The 23,459-nt window shown below is 40.4% G+C and overlaps 1 protein-coding gene across 3 annotated transcripts in view; it reads right to left on the bottom strand.

The window, feature by feature from the left end:
• The window catches only part of LOC112569923 (serine-rich adhesin for platelets-like), a 109,444-nt gene extending 90,118 nt beyond the window's left edge, over window positions 1–19,326 (bottom strand). The window contains exon 1 of one of the 3 annotated variants that reach the window (XM_025248006.1): window positions 19,182–19,326. The gene's annotated coding sequence lies outside the window, so the exon portion shown is untranslated. Of the gene's footprint in view, window positions 1–18,491; window positions 19,056–19,181 lie in introns of those variants that run through there. The other 2 variants (XM_025248009.1, XM_025248007.1) reach the window with 2 other exon arrangements.
• Between the last annotated feature and the right edge of the window lie 4,133 nt (window positions 19,327–23,459).

The following is a 23,459-nucleotide window of genomic DNA, read 5'->3' as shown; positions in this document are numbered from 1 at the left end:
ACAATCAACTATAGTCACTGGCAGCTGGAAATATACGATCAAAAGGCGCAGGTGGGCGATGAGATGAAATATATGAGGAGCTTGTATGTAATAAAAGACGAATATTGAAGTAAGATGTGGTTAGGGACGACAATCTGACAGCTGCCTTTATTTTAGAAGAGCTGAAGCTCCAGCAACAAAATAAATATTACAAATAGTTTTCTGTTGCTTTGGTAACAGGCGGTCACATGTTCGACTGTTTATTTTTCTGCCCTGAAAGTGGTGCCACAGATGTAAGGTCCTTCGATGTGGGTGCACCTAAAGGACAAATTAGCTCAACACACCGTACCTTCATGATAAATGCCTTCGAAGATCTTAAACGTGATTAAGGTGGGGGTACTGCACATAAACTCATTTATTATCAATCTTCTATGGAAGATGCGAAATCAGCTGTACCAGGTGGAAAGTGGGATGAAAGGGTCATCCGGCCATCCATCCACCCGCTCGTTCCAGCGCGTGCTGCTGTGTTGCACGTGACGCGGGCTTGTCCTCCAGTACCGCCATCTAAAGATGTGGGCGGCACTGTCAACACAATGAGATGCTGGGGGCTTGCAGAAGACAATGTCTGGCTGAAGGCCAGTGCTGACAAAGAGCATGGAACCAATCCAGCCTGTGTTTACATGCCATCGACACGAAACCGCTGAGACCCAGACTACGATGACCATAATGACAAATATAATAATGATGGTAACGACGAACATCATAATTTAATTTTTTTTCAAATAATCTGTTTTATCATAATTACCTCTCAACCTGTCTTATCACAATTAATATCTCAAAAGACAGTCTGCTGTGACAAGCATTCAACTAAATCCTCGAGAAGCAAAAGGACTATCGCGAACTGTTGCCCTAAAAGTCGCCATAGGACACTTCTCCATTGTCAACAATGTTTTTACAAGCAAAACTTAAAACATTATTTCTAATTCTCAGTACAAGTTCTGTTAGTTTCACGTGTGAAGGGAAAATTGCTCATTAGGAGAAAATCATCTAACAAGTCTGCATGTGGACTATTAAAGAAAGCCGCGGACAAGGATAACTACCGATACAGCGAGACAGTGTCAACAGAAAAAGGTCCTGATGACAATAAAACAGCTGCCGAGACACACAGGCGACTGGTTTTTTTCTAATAAGGGCCCCCGGCCCCTATCCTCCCCTCTCCACCCTGCCAATCTGTTAACAGCAGAGACAATAGCAGGGTGAAAGCCGAGACCTAAGTGAGTGCTCCAGTCATACAGATCATCTTGGGTACGTGAAGTTCACGGTCACTGACCGGTCAAAGTTGAAGCCGGGTACGAGTACGCGCACTGGGTACAGGTGCAGTTACATGTACCAGAGCCCAATTCGGTTTCATTTCAAAAAAGAAGAAAAAACAAAAAAGAAGAAGAAAAGATCATTATACGAAAGCAATCTGAGAAGATTGACTGGAAGCAGGACTGTCTCCAAGTTCCAAAAGCCCAGTCGGAGTCTCCCAGCCAGAGATGCTCCAGGCTGGCCAAGCCCTACAATGAACCAAAATACAAGCGGTCTTGACTTCAGTAAAGGTCACTAACTCCCGACCTTTCACAAGTACTCAACTGGCATACTGATATCAGCCTGCCAGCACTGCGTACTTTCTTAAAAAGGGACATTTTTGTTTGCGCTTATATCTAGTATCTACATGGGTGTCTTGAGACAGGGAGTAGAGTTGTGTTTGATGTGATATATCTGGGACCCTCTTTAAGGGCACGTGTGTGTATCTGTGACACTTTCTGAGCCTAGCGAAGCACATCACACATGTTTGAATGAGGGTATCAAGCTCAGTACCCTTACAATCATTTACAACAGGGGTAGGTGGGTGGGATACTTCAACCATAGCCGAGAGGGGTTTTGTGTTGTTGTGTCAACAACCTTCGTAGGTAGTATATAAGCCTTCTTGACAGGGTTAGGGTTAGGGATAGCAGATGATATTTTTTTTCTCGATGGGACTGGTAAATCATATCACAGGCTAGCGGCTGTAAGGACAGTGACCTGCAAGTGGTTCACCGTGTCTACATAGTGACATGTGGAAAGTGAAGCCAAACTTGTCGCCCTCGTATTGCCCGCCACACCCCATACCCCCGTTGATGCGGGTAGCAAAGTGCTGGAGGGAAAGCAAGTGAGGGAAGAGGTATCCACAGCCACTACGGTTTCCAGCCGTCGATATATTGGTCCGAAGATGCATTACCCACAAGCCAGGGTGCCTCCACCCTGCCCCCGAAAATAAAAAGAAATAAATTAGACTCCAAGCTTGGTCACGAAAACAAATATTTTATCATTTAGTTCTGTTTTTTCTGAAATCAAACTCCTCAACATTGACAATTTCCACTAGTATCAGCAACTATTGCTTTAACATGAGTTATCTCGTGGAGTGTTTAATGTCTGCGACCCGTAAACAACACGAAAGGTCGCATTCTCCGCCAGAAAAATGCGGCCTCACAGCCCTTGTGACATGGCGAATGGTGTGTGAAGAGCCTAGTCCAGCATTACATCCGTCTCTCAATAATGTAACACTGAATACTGAGCTCTTCACACAACTTTCACCACATCACGAGGGCGGCGAGGCCACATTTTTCTGGCGAAGAATGCGACAAACTGGCAGGACGATCGATAAGAGGTGTGTACAAGGCTAGAAATCGATGACGACTGGGCAGTCGGTAGTAATTCAGTACAAATATACATGTAGCCAGCTCCCCGCAGATGCCCAACTGTTCACATCCACCCTCGGCCACGGCGCTCAGCCTGTCTGTCCTTCATCATTTCCTTTTCTCCCAGTCCTTGTGCTGCCTTCCCTCTTCTGTCACATGCGAGTGAGGAATAAAATATGAGCATGGAAACGAATACACATTTCAGTGCAGACTGTTGGAACAAAACCGATGATAATTGTGCTAAAGGATGCTGCTTCTTACCAGACTCACACCAACGATAAGTTCAACCCTCGCTGGCCATGACCTTAACAAAACAACACGATGCACAGAGACACGGCTGATTCGATTATGGTCATCGATTGCTGCAAATCACATTATGAACAGAAAACAAGTAGAAGAATGGGAAAAAGTATGTGTGTGGAACGAGGTTCAAACAGCAAACGTATAAAAGGGGAAAAAAAGACTGTGTTTGAAAAAAATATACACGACGAGAAACGAACTCCAGGGGTTTGTCATCAAGAGGCAGATGGAGATGGCGGGGTTAAATAAATGTACAATTGCACTGGCAGCCAGTCGCCCGATCGATGCATGATTTGGACATAAATTTCTTTCCTGCAGTGTTATATCCTGAGAGAGAGAGAGAGACAGAAAGAGAAATGACGATAAAGAGAAATAAAAGAGCGTAAAGAGTGCGATAGAATTAGAGAAATAAAACTACGAGATATTCAGATGAACCTGAAGGCTGCAGTATGAAGCATGACATAAAAGTTTTTATCCTACCAAGACACAGAAACTGAGTTAGGCAGACTTTCTAAATAAGCTAATTATTAAATAGACACATGAGTTGTATACAGGTACGATTATTATGAACTGGACAAACTGTCGAAACGTTTAATGTAACACACAAAAAAAGTTCAAACGAATAATTCACATGCTCTTGGTTAAGTCCCACCGGTATAAACTACTTAAGGTGAATTATAGAAAATCAGTTTAAACTCTGCTGACCGGCCTTCTAGGAATGAACATATAAACAAGCTGAGGTCGGCTGAGTTTGCCATAACAGTCTAACATGGGAAGCCGCCATTGGGGTGGTACAAAGTACGATAAAGGACAGCGAGTGAGAGGTCAGGTCAGGTCAGGTCACGAGAAGACAGACAAAAAACTAGACATGGACCCCGCGCTCACCCATACAGCACGTGAGTCTTCGAGAACACACCTGCCTTGCCTTTGTGACTACAACAGGCTGGGGAGGGGGAATAAGATTGGGAGATAGGATGAGGAAGAAAGAGGGGGGGGGGGCATTGGTGTTTTACGCCGTGTCAGCAACTGAGGCTTTTTTACGGCAAGCAGCCAGCCCCGTAAACAGATGCCACGTGCAGAGAAAGAACAGCGTGCCCGAGACGAGAAATGAACTCTGGGCAGCCAACCTTCACTGTATTGGTGACAGGCGCTAACCGTTGCGCCACCGGGCCGCTAGGAAGAAAGAGGGAGCGAAAAGGGGAGGAAATGGCGGATGTAAAGGGAGAGAGAGTGAAGGAAGCGCAAAAATAAAAAAATAATAACTTTAAAAAAAACCGACTTTGGGACTCTTTCCACCACTCCTTACTTATTGCTTAGAAATAACCTTGACTGCAATAAATATTTCTCTCAGTCATGAAATAATATTTTTAGTCCATTAAAGAAATAGTTTATTAAAGAACAGCAATAGCATACGAGGCTCATTTTTCAAGTCGCCTTTGCCATCGCTGTTATCCAGCCAGTGACGTAGCACCGTTCGCGCGTCACATATACTTTGCAACCGACATTTTATAAACGGTTGTGCGAAAGATGATTTTCTAATACATATATCTACCAAAAAGGCAAAAGGAACGAATTCTTGATGCCTGCCTCGCATAAATTCCAGCCCTTGCAGTTTTAAGATACTAACGACAGCATATTCTGTCCCAGGTTCTCTCAGTGCTGTTACTGAATTTCGTAGGCGTGGCACTTGCCCTGTGTGTCCTGGTTAATCGCCACCAGGCTCCTTCTCTGAATGGATATCAAGACAGTTGGAAACGCGATCCCTGAATAACCTGGGCTGGTTTGCAGGTGAGGTCTGAACAAACTGTTTTCTTGGACTTCCGGCATCAAGCTGCATTCTCAATACTACCCTCGGGTGCAGGCAGCAGCGAGGTGCACCACACGTCACATCAAATCCGGTGTCGCCGCACGTGGCGACCAGTGTGCACGTGTAAGCTTAGACCTGCCGTGCCCGCAAGATCGACTCTTGACACACCCACTCCCACAGCAAGGACTGGCAGGGAGGTTACCGCAACACGCACGTATCAGAAACAAAACCAGTTTTATTCAAGCGTGACCAAGCCTTCTGAGAAACTCGTAGCGCGTCAACCCGGGTGTTGTTCAGTTGAACTCAGTTCTTCCTTCTTCAACTTTATTTACGCAATGTCTTTTAAGTACACCTGTGAAAACAACTTCATGCATCGTTTAGTCACAACTGTAGCCCACAGAATTTAATGGCTTACATATTGGATGTCAAATAGAAGCTTCATTTTCTCTGACCTCAGGTCTCGTGGCTTGAAGACTAAAAATATATGTTTAAAATAGCTACTCCACGGTATTGTTAATGACTAAAATATCACTCTTGCAGAGTGTCCGTGTCCATGTTCTGTATTGTGACCATGGGATTTGTCGACACACCCCAATTTATTCTGATTCTATTGCCGGGTGGTTTCTGAAATGCTATTTGTTAATACAAAAATATTTGTTAATGGCCAAATTACAACGATGACAATGAATATATGTTTATGCACCTGACATAACATCCACAAATGTTTACCAGTTGGCTGTCTGCTAGATTATGTTTCCATTTTACACTGATTTGTCGCTCACACCAAAAATGCAACCACTGTGCTCCTCCCCCCACACAACCCACTATTGTAACCATAAAGAAGTGGTTGCGGGAAAGACAGGTTAGATAATACAACATTGACAAAATGAAAGAACAACGAGATAAATAAATCATTATCCACAAAGAGGTTCGGCGATAGAAACAAGTATCTGAGTGAATAATGTACCCAGCCTGTCAGTTTTCAGCAACGGAATCACTGTTAAGAAAAGACATTCACTGATGTAGACTATCAAACAATCTAGTGAAGCTAGAGAAAAGACATGGCGGAAACGAACACCCCAAGACTCGACACCAAGTGCAGGGTGCTGCTCGTGAGGTCCCAGTTCTTCGTGGCGGGAAGAAAAACTGTTGCTGATTTTACTGCAGATCCGGTTTCAAAAGGCTTGTAACTAAGCAACAGCACGGAATGTTGATAGCTGGATGGAAGAAGATTGAAAACCAAAACAGTTTGCTTCTTTGCTCCTACAGATGGCGAACTGCCAGGATACCATATATATCTACATTCCAAGGAAGATTGAAAAATCCTAATGGATGATGTCTGGCAGAACTCGGACAAAGCTCGTTAAGGCGAAGAGTGTGGTTAACAGCCTCTAATCATGGCGATACACTATCTGCAAAGTAGAAAATGCTCTCGCGTGTAATGATAATGATCTGAAGCGAAACAGCTTTCGTTTTTTAAGCCACAAGGCTGGAAACATATTAACACCAAGGGCCCGGACTCCGAGCGTCGAGTTTAACAAATGCAAAAAGGTAAAATGTACTTCGCGATCCTCCTGCACTCAACCTGAGAAAAGTCGACCCCCAAAAGTTGTAGAGAAGGTTTTGGCTATATGCAACAAACACGAGGTGCAAACACTGATAGTCTCCTACTACATGTCGTATACAGCAAACACAGGTAATAAACCAATCACCTCCGCTCACATTCCTTTACACATGACGAATGTCTAATTAATCTGTAAGTCATGTACAGATGTCGTGTGTTTAATTAATCTAGTTTAATGCGGAAAGCAAGCATATGTGAATGTAAGAAAAAATTTTTTTTAAAAGAACTTGTTTCATTCTACAATATTGTCAAGCTGACTTTTTCCACAATTAATTTTGGAGCCTTGCACGTGCTAGCTGTAACTCGACCACCGCTATCTAGTAAAATCAAAAACACGAAACAACATGTCTACTAAACGTTTGCTGAATTTAAATCGTTTCTTATAATGATAAAAGGTGAGCGAATTCTATCAATCTATTGTCTACTTGTGGTAATGAGGGTGTCGGCGCTCACTTGAGTTTTATTCTAATTTTGGATCAGACAAGACGAGTACCGGTTGTGAAGAAAGATGAGGGGTGGGGACGTATGACTTGTCAGTACCCTGCTCCCTCTTTACCCACAAAACTTTTTTTGAACCAAAAGTCTACTAAACAAAGACAAATCGTGGCTCTTTGCTCAGGTTTGCTGCTGTCCTTGAAAGTCTTGGGTTAACTTCCTGCAGTTCGCATTACCGGCCAGGCAGTGTCAAAGGTCATGAGAGGTCAGAAAGCGCAGCCGTTATCCTTACCATGAACCCATCTGATGCCGCCGATCACAGGCAAACCGGGCCTAATACATATTAACCAGCTTTCCGCGAAATACAGTTTAGGTCTTTATACAGTCGTTAGCACACTGTACCCAGTGTAGGTCTCAATACAGTCGTTGGCACATTAAACACCCGCGACACTGCGTTGAATCCGTTGGCACCCGAGCTAGACAGATATGAATGCGCAGTTTTACTTCTGAACACAAGTGTACCGCAGAGGGTGAAGTGCCTTCATAAAGTGTGTATTCAGCATTTTGACTCTTCTCTCTCTCCCCCCGACTGAGGAACCTCCGCCAACAGCTCTGACTGGTTATTCCAAGCGCTGGCAGCACAGCCAGTGTAAATGGTAACAGTAAGTACAGCAACCGGGGGCTTAAATATGAGCTCAACCTTAAACTGTCATCATGCATGTGTAGACAGGGTACATGTAGATAGTAACTTGTAGACATATCACCTTAGCTTTTAGTTTCTTGGCTGGCTGTCCACTGACATTATAAGAGGGTGACATAAAGGAATGGCAGAATGTGGGGACTGACCGGGTAGGTCATGAACACACATGTAGTGCATAACAAATTAAATCACTGTACAGTGTGATCAAGCAAGTCGCTGTACAGTGTAAACAAGTAAACCCCTGCGCATGCAAGTCGATGCACGGTCACTAGATAATGTGCACAAATAAGTTCCTTAGCAAAAGGAAGATGAGAAGGGAAAGGTGTGAAAAAGGACTATTTTTGTGGGAAAGGGTGTTAGGAGTAATATTTTTTATTATATCTGTGCTACAAACCTGTTATAGTTGCTGTATCTCGTGTGACTACTTTTCACACTGTACAGCCTCTCACATTGTTTTTACAGCACTGTGTTCGGTCTGAACATAATTCGTTCGGAGGACGGTCGAGAACCAAATTGTTCGAGAACCGAAGCATGAACATAGGAATATGAAACGGATAATTGTTGCCAGAAGAATGCCTATTTACTGGCCTAATTTGTATACAATATGTAAAACATAGTCTCAACAGAAATAGAAGAAAGAAGTGTATTTATTAAAACAAAAACAAAATAAAATGTACTGTACAGTACAGTAAATGTTTCATTTATGTACCCTGTACGCAAACTTATGGCAGGAGGGAATGAATGTGGACGGGAGGAGGGAAGGGGATGGTTTTTGTTTTGAAGGGGAGTCCTCTTCAATAAAACAGGGTAACTGCTCTTCGGTGTTTCTGTTTTATTTTGCTGAGGAGAATCAATCTTGCTCTGCAAGTGCTTGTCTGATTTCTTTACAGAAGACATTTGTCATTGTTTGCTGTTTTTTTCTCTTTGCAGAATTTGCGAAAGTGAACATTGTCATTAAAAATGTTAACTGCTCTATTTGCTACACTTTATCAGGGTTGTTGTTCAATACAATTTGCGATTTCTGCCCATTTTGCACACATTTCATGACTCTCTCCACAAACGATGACACTCTCTGCTGGCCGAATGACACGCAATTCGCTCAACTGCTCATCTCGGACGTTCGGATGTTCGAGTCCAAAATATTTGTTCGGATTCAAGACAAAATTTTCTCGAATTTCCTGGTCGAATACCGATTTGGTCGAAAGTCAAGGCGTTCGAGAACCGAGGTATCACTGTAATTTGTTTTGCTCATGTCACATCATGTGTATATTGCACAGTGATACATCTCTCTTGAATTTGTGGGACATCTGGCCCATGTGCATGTATTTCAGAGTGTACATCTCTTGCACTAGTGTCTCTAACCTGCATAATTTTTGTTTGTCCCATGTGTATACATATCTCTTGCATTCATGTATTACCAAGCTGCATAATTTGCTGTTCCTCCTGTGAATATATTTCACAGTGTGTACATTCATATCTCTTATGTTAATAATTGTCAATTTACTTAATTTTTCCTCAAACCTATACTTGAGAAATTTTTATTATGTGTAACTTAATAGTTGTGATTAGGTTGTCTGCTGAAACTAAAATAGAACCCACTAGTATAAAAACATCTCTAATTTACATGTGGCATTTGATAAATTCCAGCCATTGTGAGAAATTCACCATAACACTTACTTAAGAGTAACAAACACTTCTTTAGGAAAACCAAAGGCAAATGCTAAATCACAGATACTTAAACAGTTAAAATATCATTTTTTTAAAGTGACATTGTTCAAAATTTACCACATACAAATGTAGATTAGTAGCATCTATACCTAGCATTCATATATTTCTGCTGGAGATACGTAGAAAGACATGAAGAGATTGTACCATTATTTAACAACCATTTAGCGAGTTGTAATCACGCTTAGCCGATAAAATTTTCTGATACCTGCCAGCATATTATAAGTAAGAGAGATATTTTTAAACTTTGAACTTGTAAATAGATGTGAAAATTAGAGCATGTTGCTGTGAACATTTACATAAAAAACAGACAAAAGTAAGGTGTTCTTTTTACATTCTATTTTCCTTGCCATACAATAAGTTTGGTTATTGTTATTGTTAGTAATTTTTGGTTATGATGAAATAAAACTATGCCAGGCTCTTCTGCAATGACTTCACCATTGCCAGAACCAGGTCTGATGCCATGAAAATTTAAATTATAGATACACTGTATTTAGATGAGTTCAGAAAAATGGTTGTAAATTCTTTATTTACCATGACTTCATCCCCACAAATATCTGTATAATCTGTGTAAAGGGCTATCAAATGTGACAGCTCCACAAAACCCTTTCAGTTTTCTACGTGGTGGCACTTCTGCACTTTGATCTGAAAATGTATTCACAAATGAAGAAGTAAATGTTTCTCTAGGTAGTTCTCAGAAAAAAAGAAACCTGACAATTAAAATATTTAGATTTGCTGTTTATTCTCTGCAAGCCTACCTTTATGTGTAGATAAATGTCAACAAAGGCTGGCACACACAGGTCTACTTTACCAAACTTCACATGCATAGCATGTATTTATTAAAAAACTTTTATTTGAATTTTAATTCTTGTCAAATTAATCAGCTTGCATGCATTATAAGTTGTAATTGAAGCTACTGAAGTGACTTAAACAATTTCAAAAGAAAAATTGAGTACCATGTACTCAAATCATACATTGAAAGCATTTGCCTTTGTTTCCCTGAATTTTTAAAGTTTAAAGCTTTTGAAATTTTTTATCACTTGCAAAATGAAAGAAATGAGTCTAGCCAAAATATCCAATGTCATCGTTTGTACAAAACGGCATAAAGCAGTTTGCATTTTGATTTTATTTGTGAAGCTCTTCATAGCCACAAGGCCCAAAAGGCCTCGTTTTAAAAAGCTTAAAGAGTCATGCGTGAATAAGGTCCATACCATACAAGATGGCCCTAAGTGAGGACCAACCTTCTCAGCTGCTGTGTCTGGTCAGCCTAACTGATGATCAGCCAAGGAATGATGATGTATTCCAGTGGTTCTCAAAGTGTGGTCCACAGACCACTTGTAGGCCGCACGCACAAGTCAGGTGGTATGCGGCTGACATATATCAGCAAAGTGATGTTTAAATCACCAGATGCGCTAATTAGTCCAGTATTGATTTCACACGAGTTTTAATTTTATCAATGCCCAACTGTTCATTCACATCAAAAGCTCATTTACCAAGTCTTTACGTCACAGCGCGCATGTTGTGTCATTCAACTGCATCATCTGTTACCCTTTGTAATGCAGTGCACTGCCTTATTTTTAATTTTTATGAGTACTTTAGGAAGTATGTAATTTTATGTAAACTTATTACTATACTACTGTCACAGAAGTACATTTAGTTTTGAATTGTAATGAAACAAATGCAGCAATTTAAATTTGAAATTCATGGTACAGAGTGATTTTAGGTGGTCCACTGTGTTTTTTACTTTAGTAAAGTGGTCTGCGGTCCGAAATACATTGAGAACCACTGATATATTCTATTAACAATTTGTACGCACAGTAGTCTGCAAACAACAGTTAGTACACTAACCTGACATCATAGTAAGCTACTACATTGTAGATATGACAGCCAGCACAAGGTGACAAGTCACTGAATGTCATCAGTATAACACATGGTGACATGTCACTGCACATCTAGTCAGTATAAGGGTGTACAGAGGAAGGTATAGACTACTATGTCATCAGCACAATTCTGTATGTCTGTGCCAGTGGAAGTACTTGACCAGCTGTCTACAAACACAAACTACAAACACAAAAGGGAGATTTCCACCAAAACAAAACAAAAAAGTAGAAAACATGGGTAAAGACTCCTTGCACACATTCAAGAAACACATTTAGGGTAATACAGAAAGTCAGCAGTTGTAGGGCTCACTGGATTCTGACACTGGAGAACTCCCACTGTCCACTCAGCAAAATGGCGGTCCAAGTTGAAGGAGGGGTCTCCCTGGCCTACACATACCCTGCCTTGTACACGGTGAACCACTTAGTTTGCCGGCCACAGGGCAAAAAGGTTATGGGACCTTTTCAGGTCAAGTCAAAAGGTCAGACTTCGTTCGTGCAGGATGACTGCCGGTGTCTTTCAAGTTCTTTTAATGGCTTCAATCAGCGCCACAAAAAACCCCATAACAACTGGTCAAGAAACAAAATTAGGAATTAAAGTCTAAAGGATCAAAGAACTCAATGGGAAATGAGTCTGAGAGTGTTTTTGAGATGTGTGCGAACACAGTTATCTTCCTCAAAGGCCACCTTTGCACAGATATATTCCTCCCATGTGTGGACGCGCGCACATAAACACAACTTATGTTAATCTTGACAAAAATCATCCCAAAACGACACGTGTGCAAGAAAAGTTTCAAGTACACACCTTTTTTTAAAATGAACCATGCAGCTCATCTCAGAAATAATGCTGGCCTGCTCAGCAGTCAGATATGAGACTACTTCATCTTCTCGCTCACTGAAAAGATGTGTGTGGTCATAAAAAAACTCTTAGGAATATAATCACATCGTCGATAAGATGCTCTCGCCGACGAAGCTGATCTCTACTCTTTAACGGAAAAGTAGCAGTTGTAGTACAAGGAGGGAGTCACAGAAAACTGCTGTACTCTACGCGCTCATTATAACATTCTGAAGGAGTGGGGAAGGAATAGAGGAAGAAAAGACTGTGGCACAGATATGGGCAAAGAAAGATCGGGAGGGGCGAAACGCTGAAAACACTTAACCACCTTGTACGCATGCGTGGATTACAGAAAAGAAAAGAGGAAGAAAGAACTACGGTGGCCATGTCACAGATCGTGCACAGTAAAGACTATAATCCACTTTATGACAGGTATGGCAAGGCGATGGGCTTTCATAAACGTGCAGTGGCAACATTATCGCGGTCTTGTTCCTTGTTGTGGTCGAGCTAGCGAGGGTCGGGACGGCGTTGACACGGCGAGCCACTCGTTCGCCTGCACTCGACTGACGTACCGCGATGGCGCAGCCACGCGAGCCGCGTGCCGCACTAGTGAGCAATCAAACCCTAAAGTATTTTGCCCAGCCAACCGGCAATATTTCACAAACAGTTCGCGTGCATACCGTTCCAACTCGTAAAAGAAGGCAAAAACAAAAATATATATCAGCTACAGAGAAAAAAGGACAGTAATAAATGTACCATTCCAATGCAAAGGCAGAATCATTATAAAACTGTCAACCAAAACATGTGAACTGCCAGTGTCAGGTTATAATATCAATAGTCTACTCTCGTGTCTAGTACGGTACAGCTACACCACTATGCCAACAACCACCTCTGCACAAATGACAAGCGATAATAAGACATTTGTCATGACCACGTGAAAACATCCACATTATCGACTGTTTGCTTTATCACTTAACCCCATTTCAACCTGAGACTCGAGTACACTCCGCTGTGCATTACCACGCTGAAGACGAAACAAAGCTAGATAGGGAATGACACTCCCGTTCATGAACTCGTAAATCTCGTCCAATGCCCCAGCAAAAATACCTTTTTTTAATGTGCACACGAAATGCTGATTGTGAACCAGTGCCTAGCACATTCTTTGAATGTGATCTGTTATACATCAGTTCACTCCTGTCAGGGTTAGTGGAGGTGATTCCATAATAGGTTCCATAATACATCCTTAGAGACAAAGCGTGAGTCTTAAAAAAAAAACTAACTTAAAATACTAAGATTCTAATGAAATGAGAGCATACAATCTTGTTTTATTTATACTGCTTTTTCTCTCTCTCACACACACACACAAACACACTTTTTGAAGTTGTTTTACCAAGGATTTCAATCACTACCCTTCTCTATGCACACACACACACTTTCTGAAGTATTCAGCTTTACCTAAGATTTCAAACATCTTCCTTCTCTAGGCACACGCTCGCACACACACACGCTGGAAAAAGTGTTCAATAAGCTATAGTTCTGAAAACTTTCAAACCATAGTATTTATTCTACAAAATAATTTATATATCCTGTAGCCCTAATTCATGACAAAAATATTCAAAATTCAGACATTACCCGATATTTACATTCCCCCCCCCCCAACCAACAGGGTTAGAACCAGCAGGTGCACACACACTAATCTTGTATGTACACAGTACACATGCTTATTCTCTAACAATTTAACCTGCAACACTTACTGTCATGTCCATTAGACTTTTATAATTTATTCCTATATTTATTTCCTGGAAATTATCAATCTCATGTAGAATACACTCATCTAGGATAAGATGAGATTTTGGATTTATATTGCTGCTAGACATTAGTATTATTAAATAAAAGATATGGTTAAGGAATTTTAGTATGAGTTGGGGATATTAGGGTGAGGGAGTGAAGGGTGCTGTCACACACACTAAGAGCTATGGATCACCAGCTGCCATCGATAATTATCGATTGATATTATTTAATAGTTTTGGCAGTCAACCTCTTCAAGTAGTTATCACAAAAATTATTAGTATAATTACACTAAACTACTTACATGCTATCTTTAAGTTTGGGGACCTTATCCCTTTTGAGATTCAGTTAAGGTAAATAAAATGCAGGTTTTTTATTTGAGAAAGAACACATCTGAAAAATTCCATGTTATTTTAAAAGATGTGTCACCTTCAACAAAAAGAAACTTTGTAAAATGGAGAGAATGTGTCGTGTGAGATTAAAGACTGGGAGAGGAAAAGGGCAGTGCTTAATTCTGTTTTGTTTTGTTTTTTTGGTCCCAGCATATACATTTTAGTTAGCTGACACTGTCATCAGAGAGGTGTCACAGGTAACTTCATTGTTTGTTTGCATTATGAAGACAGCATACATTACAGCTAAATGACATGGCTTATTAACTTTACAGCATTTTTGTGGATAAACAAAACAGAAAATATGGTGTCAACTCTTGGAACCATCCATTCAACACATAATTTTGGTTATTTATATCATTCATGGTGGATGGACTTAAAGGGATCAGGTTATAAGTAGAATAGGAAATAATCTTAGCCATTTGCAATTCAGACTGTGTTTGATGTAAAAAACAAAATATAGATGTGATGGATGGAAAACAGAAGTGGGATAAAGATCTAGCATTCTGAATGTATGCTGCATAACCTTATTAGTAACAATAACAAGCAAAACTAGCTATAGCTTGCTCTGGTTACTCAGGGAGAAGATTTACATGCAAAGCTAACTAGCTTACTCTTCTACAATGGAAGAAGGTGGGGAAATTTACAGCATTACAAAGAAATTATCAACAGGTTTTATCTTCTTACTGTTCACAAAAAGATTACAGTCATGCATAAATTATTTATGTTTAAATCTGCTGCTGCTAAGCAGAATTTCTGTTTCAGTTAACAACAAGAAGAAATTATTTATCTTAGCCCCAGAAAATCATGTCCTCCAAAACAAAAGGCTTTGTTCTGAGATTTGGAGGACAGCCTAAGATGTGTACAATACCCCTGAAAGCAATTTTCATTCCAGTAATTCAAAATCAATGTAAAGTGGTGTAATAAACAGGAAATATAAACTAGGTAGGTCCTGTAAAAAAAATCAAATGACCAAAGCTGATTAACTTGTATGCATCCAAACTTATCTCTATGCAAGTCTTTTTCAAGTTGCTTCAAGCACAAATCAGCATTAGATGCAAAGAGTGTGGTTGTTTATGTGGCTGTTGTTGGTCTTGTGAGCATACAGGTATAGGTATTCTTATTTTATCGCCCCACCCCCACCTCGGAGAAATACAACTCGGTCGTCATTCTAATTATGATAAGAGATTTTTAATATTTTAATGACTACAGCCACCTCTAATATGTCAATGGTTTTCATTGCTTGATTTAATCATGAAGCTGAGGAAAAGTTACTAGTTACTGTTTAATTCATTGTTCCATCAGCTACCTTGTAGCAGTTCCACAAATTATATTCTCAATATAAAATCAAAAAGGCTAAGACAACTACAGACATTATAGTAGCCAAGAGAAAACCTAAAGGCATGTGTGTGTAGGTATGTATACGCACATGCAAGCAGTATGCACTCGTGTCTGTGTAGTTTTTTTGTTTTGTTTAAATATTACTCCTTACTCTTCAGTATGTAATAATGGTCTTGTAAATAGGCGATGTGCATAGAACCTGTTCAACAAACACGCACACTAAGGCATGTGCACACACACACACATTCTCCCTGTAACACGAACAGTCTGCTTCAAAAAATAATCTATGTGTAACACTGTATAATATATAACTAGGTGTAACAACCCATAACAGCTGTTAGTGTGAGCCTCATGTCTTCAGAACACACAACCACTGTTACACATCTCTTTCATCTCTTTCTGTACTGTCTGCCACTAATGAAATGGCACAGCAGATTTTATAGCACACACAAGGAGAACACCCTTGCTCAAAATGTATCCACATGAGGTACTCTCGACTCCAAACACATTCTGCAGACTGCCAGCAGAGAAAAGTATGAGGCATAAAATTTGGCGAAAGGCAGCAAACATAATGACCTTCTGCTTTACACCCCACAGCCCTGTCTCTGGCATCCTCTCAGGAATTTTATCAAATAAAAAGCAACAATTAAAAATAAATTCGACTTACCTATCCTGTACCTCTACAGCATGCTCAACACTCCCCACCATGTATTGTAACTATGGTATACAATTGAACTGTATCTGGTGAGTAACGGCCAAAAAGCATTTTAATCAATATCCTTGTTGTTCCCATAAAGTCTTCTCCCACACGCATATACAAATATGCACTCTCTCTATTTCACTTAAAAACATTAACATTTTTTTTTTCTGATTTGAGTGTTTTAATGCAGCATATCATTCTGCCTTTAGAATTTTGAAGGATAAAAATCCATACACCAACTGACAGAATAAAAAGTCAATTTTGAATTCTATGAAATTACTTTTACTAGCAATATCTTCAAATTTAATTCTGAAAGACCTATTTGTGAAATAGTCATGAAGCAAACAAATTAAACCAGAGAATGAGTAACAACAGACCCACCTGTACCTGTACGTAACCATCTGGAAACAAGTAAAGAACAAAAGCTTGTCTTTCTGTCATCAAAACCAATGACTATATACAAGAAGACAAAACTGTATTTGATAAGATTTATAGGAATAAGCTCATACTATTTTCTTGGGTTTTTTTCCTCTTGTGCTAATTCAAGCATCATAAAATCCTTAAAACCACTGATTCCTATAAACGAGAGATTTTACCTAAAGCACTTTGCACATTTACATCCTGCAGACTAGTGGACATGAAGCCCTCAGAAAAAAAATGTGATGTTGATCTTTTGTGAATAATCTTTGTCAAACCATATCCAGCAACCGATATTCTTGAAGGTATACCAGAAATTAAAATAAGGCCCCCCAAAAGTGATAAATAAATAAGTGAAAATAACCTTTATCATGAAGCTTATGGATACTAATTTGTGTGACATCCCCTTAGTTAAGGCTGTATCCCTTGTTTGTGTCTAAAAGATTTGCTCAGTTGAATGTGATGCAGTGCTTAATGTGACGGAATAGGTAATATGATGCCTTAATGAAGTGATTAGTAAGACTTTGTTTCGTTTCAATATTAAAACCTGATTTTGATCTAGTTATATAACTCTGAGGTTTTCAAATTATAATTAACGCACTCAAAAAAATCAACTTTAAAAAATGTCTTATTTCAATATAAAGACGTTCACAGCCACGTGCGCACCGTCTCAATGTTAAGGCAATCAAACCACACATTGCACATATGACTGTTAACTAATTTTAATACATATATATAAACATAATAATTAAAATTTGCTAAGTACTTGCACAGCAAAATAAAACTGTTCCTATCTTTTTTCGTTGGCTTATGTTAACATGTGGGTAATACGGCTGTTTACATTTTTGTTATCGGGCAAATCCGATTTTAAGTACGGCAATTCACGAAATGATAAACACCATGCCTAACTAACGCTACGTCCAAGTCTGTTTCCAAGATGCATATGCATTTACATGCATCAGCAGACATATTATATTTTACAGGAAGAAAAAAACAATACGACTTTTCACAAGGGGTGCCCTGACCAAACTGCAAAAACATGAGTGACACCAGGCTGAGGGGGAATGCAGGTTGTTGTGACCTGCTGGCAATCAACGCTAGCTGCGTTACACAACACAGACCTCCTGCAGCAAACTGCTGTATGACCTCGCCTTCACCTGCATCGGCTTTGATCACTCATTCTTTCCATCTTATTCGTTCGCTTAAAAAAAAATACTTCTACATTTTCTACATGACACCTTTAAAATAAGTTTCTGATTAGTAAACATAACAACGTGGGTGTAAGGAACACACCACTGTTACTTAGTAACTGTTGCATCATGTTACTTAATGACTGTTATGTCACGTTACTTACTGACTGTTACATCATAGTACTTAATGACTTATTCAATGTTACTTAGCAGCTGCACAGTCATGCTTACCTCTGTCTCTTATTGTAACATTTTCAAAACAAAGACCGTAAATTTACTCTTAACTAACAAAACATCAGATAAGAAAAATACTTCTAAAAAAATTATGTCTTTCATATCGAGCTCCGATGTTATCAGTTTCTAAAACTCATCTGTTCCACACAACCACCCAACCCACATATCTCTATAAACATCAACACAAGCACACCCAAGTACACACAGGCACACATCCCAACAAAATACGATGAACATTCTTCCACTCCCAATATTAAACATGTAAAAATAGTCCAAAATAAATGTTGAAAAGTAAAATTTGCCATCACCTACAGCTTACTTCACCAGCCTATACCCAACAGCCTGAAAATGCCGCATGGTCATTCATTTTTAGAAATTATGCAGTTCATTTTAGAGACACACAGATCTCAAAACTGTTAACACTCACCATATAGGTCTTGCCTCCTGTTGGTGTTCAAAATTGATGGCATGGATGTAGATTTCAGCAAGTGACTTTAATGATGGAGGTATGTGATAAACTAAAGGCATGCCAGACCGTGTGAGAGAGTTTAAATACTACCATATGAACCGTACAAGTGTAACATGCCGCGGCTGGGTGTACTGGATGTTACCTCAATATTCTGCCTGTTTGGGCACACTTCTCGCCAGCTGATCTAGCAGCCTGCGCATTCTACACACAAAACTCTACAAACCCTGGCTGCCTTATTGATTGGAGGACTGGCCCAACGTTGTCCTAGATTCATGTCGAAGCAACTGCTTGTGTCCTTACATAGAAATGCACACAATCAAACCCCAAGGAGTCGCACAGACCTGCGCTCTGTACTTTTTCCTATAATCATCCGGCAGCCATCGTAGCCGTGCGGGGAAACCTGAGCGAGAAGGTTTCAGCTCGCCTCCCCTGACCTAAAAGGTCCCCCTCCAACAGCCCCGCTGTCGGACAAGAGGCTCTGATACGCACACCGTACCCTTCCTCACTTAATGCTACAACCCCTCGCCCAGTTCTGCTGGCTGGCTTGACACAAACACGTACACATCACACACCCCAGTCGGCTGGGATAGAAATAAGCGCACGGAGGGGAGAATGAGACCCGCTTCGGTAGAAAAGGGCTGTGCCTACCTTGTACTGCCGAAGAAGGGCACACGTTCAAACAACTCTGCGGTGCCTCCGTCCTTGGTCAAGTTTTGATCGCAACTGCATCGCCTGCTATGCCTCCACGGCAGCAGGAAAAGTTATTTCGGGTCAGCATGCCGCAGTGTCAAACTGACCTCATCTTACCTACTTCGCTGAGGTCAACCACCGCCGAGGTCGCGCGCAGGCCCTCTCGCGCACGTTGCAATCCGGTCTGCTGCCGCTCAACGGGCACACCTTCGGTTGGACGGCTGTAACCTCTATCTAAGCTGCAATCGCAGCGGGGATGCACGTGCATTATGTCGTACAAAACAGTTGTCAGTTAAACCAGTTCGCGCAAATCAGTTGTGAGATAAATCATATGCATTTCACACAAGCAGACTGACCGTTGCAGTAATTTAGGTCAACGCAAACCCGCGTAAGGTCACTAGGACAACAAGGAACACCTAGGTCAAACACAGATATGTACAATGTGCACGGCATGTCGTAGTAAGGAAACATAAATCGATCCATAAATCTGTTTTATCATTGAAGGAGAACTTAAAATACTAACTTTGATCAATGTGCTGCGCCATTTGCGAAGGAACTTTTTCTTTTGCGTAACATCACGCAACAACATGCCAGCCGAATCGCACTTTCCCCTTCGCAAGGTCCCCATTGAGGTTACCGTTACGTGCTGCTTACTCGGCACCCGTCCAGACATATCGATGGAATTTCTAATCGATTTTAGGCACAGATTCGCCTTCCCCAAAAGCCTGTTGGAGCTTTTTTGTCCAGCATAGTTAAACCGTTTCAACTGGCAGTTATAGAACTTTGCGCAGGAAACGTTGGCGGAATCGATGCTGGTGGGTTTGAGAACCTTGACACATTTCTCTGCACTCAACAGTTATTGTCTCCCGAGATCGTTACAAAAGGCCGCGATATCTGTAAGCATATAAAAAGCATATTGCACGCATGAAAGCAACATAATACACCAGCGAGCTTACTACCGCTGCTGACACCTACAGGTCAAACGTGTGTGTATACACTCAGGTCCGGTGCAGACGACACAGTTTGAATAGAAAAACAAAATCGACTAATCCCATCAAAAAGTAATATTTAATTACAGCAAGTATCAAAACCATGCACAAAATTGTAGCCTGTAGTAAACGTTGCCATATATATTTTGTTCTGAATCGTCGTATGTTTGTATGTAAGTGAGTAATATTTTCTATTGTTGTTAGCGAACCTCACAGCGCAGCTGCACAGTTAGGGGAGATTATACATGTATTTGTATAACCAGGTTCGATACGCCGAGAACCACGCAGCCTACGTCTAACGGCTGTTGCAACCTACAGATGCTGACAATACATTGCGGGTATTGAAATGCCCACAGAAGCTGGGTATTGTACCTGCTATACAGGCATTTTGTCCTAACCGGGTATATTTTATCGTATCATGTGCTGCTCGTCCTCGTCAGGCAGTGGGCAGGTTTCTTTAATAACGATTTTCTTACCATTTGCATTGAAATATCTATATATCAAAATAAAGTACATAAAATAGTAAGCAAGGACTGATAAATAAGTAATGATTATCAAATTGCTGAGCTGCCGACAATAAGTGAGCCCTGAAGTCATTTATTTATGGAAAAGACAAACAATCGTTTTTGCAGCACAGCTTAGAGCTGACGTGTCTTACAAGAAGCTTCAAGAGTTCCTCTACAAATTGACAGTTTAATATCATACTTTTTCATAATTTTAGGGCATATCTATTGAAATATACTTTATTTTGGGCGACTCATGTAAAATGCAATGTCAGAATTGTACATAGAATGAAATTGTTTTCACTCAAAACGATTATTTTCTGGAGTGAACACGCGATCGGAGGTAGCATTGAATTGCGAGAAGAAAGCATCAAAGTGAATGCAAGAATATGGTGCAAGATTGTTCATAATATTGGTGCAAGATTGTTCATGAACTAGTTGAAACATTGTTCATAATCTTGGTGAGAGATTATTCGTAAGAAATATTCTTAAGGTTGTCGGATTATGCAATACCAACTCACCGCGTGTGAACAACTCTGGAGCTTGACGGTTACTAGCAGCTAAAACTTGGTATTACAAGTGACAGAAAAGGCATATTTTTTAGCGGTTGTTGTTGACTCCCTGAATGTCATCAGCATGCAGGTTATATTCAAAGCTAGTGACTTATTTAACAACGACTAGTGCGATGGTAGTGGAACATTCGCTACAAAATAAGTTCTCATTCACTTTCGACGAAAAAGAGGTCATTATTCTGCTTTTGTCGCTTGTTCTTGGTAGCCAGGGTTTTACACCAAAGTGGTCGATGGAAACAGTTTCAAATGAGAGAGTTGAAATACAGAGAAGAAAAAAAAAACAAATCATAAGGGTCAAGAACATTCAAGAAGCTCTGCTACAACGAATCGCCCAACTTAATGACTGCAGGTGGTTTTTGACAGTTCCCATCATTAGTTTTGCCTGTGTCATTGTCTGTATCAGTACCGTTTCACCCACAGGCGTCAGTCCCTCCCTTTAACAGTCATTTAAGACCTTTTGTTGGGAGCTGCGAGGGGCCCAGGCAGTCAAATGTCAGGACTGTGGGCGAGTTGACTTAAGGGCCTTGCCTATTATAACAGTCGGCCAACGCATCTTTCCACTTACAATAGCGTGGTTGTTTGTGGTTAAAACGGTCAGTGCTTGTCGATATTCAAAGAAATGTGGTGTGTGAGTGCGCGCGCGCGCGTGTTAATTTGTCCACTTCCAGAAATGAGATTGTGACATTTTGTGGCCGGTCGGACGGAATCCCCAGGACAGAGCCTGCAGCTTGCCCGTCGAGTCCAGGCGGCCATCCCGTGCCCTTTACACGGCATCACGGGACGCAGGCTGCTACCTCAGAAAATGTGCTAGCGGATTAACAGCCTAGCATCTCAGTCTTTCCTCGGGACCCATCGTCCCTTCCCTTCTCTAGTGCCTTCAACTTTTAAAAACGAATAATAAAGAAAAGGTTGTAAAAATAAAAAATAAAAAATCACGAACAAATCTTACATTTTGAAGGAAGCTTTCATTCGGCTTAATTCAGTTCCCGTTGTTTATTCCTCCCCATCTGTGTGCGCACGCCCGCGAGTGCGCGTTTGAACTACTAAGATACATTTTTAAATGTCCATGGAAGTTTACATACACCTAGAAGAATGCACTGAAGATTTCGAAAGATACTCGCTGGGGCTTGTCAGACTTTTAGGCAAAGAACAGCAATAGAATGAGCGGTCCGTGTAGGTCTCCATTCTTTATAGGGCAAAAAAAAAAAAAAGCGATCGAAAGACAGAAAATGTTCCGTAAACTTTAAAGGACTGATCTCGCACGAGGATTACTTTTCTTCAAAGAGACAGATGACAGATAAAACATCCAGAGCAGAGCTACTGATGTAAACCGTTTTCTAATGGCGTCTGTAGTGTTTACAAATGAGTAGAGCAAGCGGAATCAATGTCAAGTGACTGATCTGCAACACACCTAAATATGTAATGAACTAGGGCGCTCATAATGGCCGCAGAAGTGCCACAGAACGAAATAATCTTTATTCTTTTCATATCTACACTTAGTAGTCATTAAATCTTTGTTTCTTCTCCTTGAAGTCTGTCTGTATGTCTGTAGAAAACGTTACAAAAACAAAGAAATTGCTTTTGCAGATATTTTGCAACAAAAGTTTGTTCCCGGCAAGGAAATGCGCTCTAGAAGTTTATTATTGTTGTTGTAAGTCAGGTAATGACAAAATCAGTCAAAATAGAATGCTTTCAGTATAGATACAAGCTAATATTAAAGATAGGCAAATGAAAGAGAAATTTTGATTTAGGCTTTAAAAAAGTCTTCTTCTAAAGTCATTACGACCATCTCTTATTTACGACCCAAAAATTTTTCACGGACATATTTTCCCATATGTATAAATAATTTCTATTGCGACTATCTCTTCAATCCAACATACGCCCGACAGTTTTTGCTCTTTACAACTCTTTTTTTCCAAATGTATCGTTTTGAGAAAAAAAAGTACATTATAAAGTAGACTGCTTCACGTCGACTATTATGCTATCTCACGATTTTATGCAGAAATCATGTAAAATAAATCAAGTACATTTTAAAGCGACTACTTGTTCATTGTGTCACTGCTCATTGCGACCCAAACCTATTGTCAATCGATCTACCCCTCTAATGACCATACCAACCCAACATCGAGTGTCAAATCGACCCAGTTCAGCTCCCATTTTACTAAACAACAA

This window comes from Pomacea canaliculata, linkage group LG8, assembly GCF_003073045.1.
Source record: "Pomacea canaliculata isolate SZHN2017 linkage group LG8, ASM307304v1, whole genome shotgun sequence".
NCBI classification, from domain to species: Eukaryota; Metazoa; Mollusca; class Gastropoda; order Architaenioglossa; family Ampullariidae; genus Pomacea; species Pomacea canaliculata.
This window is presented reverse-complemented; position numbering and strand designations above follow the sequence as displayed.